This window comes from Microtus ochrogaster, chromosome 15, assembly GCF_000317375.1.
Source record: "Microtus ochrogaster isolate Prairie Vole_2 chromosome 15, MicOch1.0, whole genome shotgun sequence".
NCBI classification, from domain to species: Eukaryota; Metazoa; Chordata; class Mammalia; order Rodentia; family Cricetidae; genus Microtus; species Microtus ochrogaster.
The window spans coordinates 22,025,959-22,026,753 of NC_022017.1; the positions used below are offsets into that span (position 1 = coordinate 22,025,959).

Below are 795 nucleotides of genomic sequence, written 5' to 3' on the forward strand. Positions count from 1 at the left end.
AAAAAACAAAAACGAACAAACAAACAAAAGACATGTTCTCACTGCCAGGTGTAAACGTGAATTTTGGGGGGGGGTGTTGATAAAGGGTTTCTCTGTGTAGCCCTGGCTGTCCTAGAACTCACTCTGTAGACCAGGCTGGCCTTGAATTTAGAGATCCACCTGCCTATACCTCCACAATGTTGGGATTAAAGGTGTGTGCCACTGTCAACTGGCATAGCGCATGCTTTTAATCCCAGTAATTGAGGGGCAGAGGGAGGTGCTCTCTAGTTCAAGGCCAACCTAGTGTCCTAGGGTACAAAGTGAATCTAGAACAGCCATAGCTATATGGTGAGATCTAGTCTCAAAAAAATAAATTAAATTAGAAGTGTGTGTGTGAAAGAGAGAGAGACAGAGAGATAGATGCCTCAGCATTAAGAGCACATACTGTTCTTGCAGAAGACCCAAAGTTAGTTGCCAGCATCCACACTGAGTGACAAAGAGTGGCTACAGCCACTTGAAAGTCCAACTCTGGAGGGTCTGATGCCTCTGGCCTCCAAGAACACCTGCACTCAAGTACACAGACTCAAGTATACATAAACACATAATTAAAAATAAAATTAAAATCTAGCCAGGTATGATGGTATACACCTTTAATCCCAACACTTGGGAAGCAGAGGAAGATAAATCTTTAGTTCCAGGCTAGCCAGGACTACAAAGTAAGACCCTCTCCAAAAAAAATAGTTAATTCGGTTAAAATTTAAAATCTTTAAAAAATATATATGGTAAAAGGCCTGATGGACAAACTTGTTTTTTTTT

General features: G+C 41.0%; 1 protein-coding gene across 5 annotated transcripts in view; it reads right to left on the minus strand.

Moving 5' to 3' along the window:
- Ppp6r2 (protein phosphatase 6 regulatory subunit 2) overlaps positions 1–795 on the minus strand; it is a 91,954-nt gene that overhangs the window by 76,297 nt on the left and 14,862 nt on the right. The gene's annotated exons all lie outside the window — the stretch shown is intronic.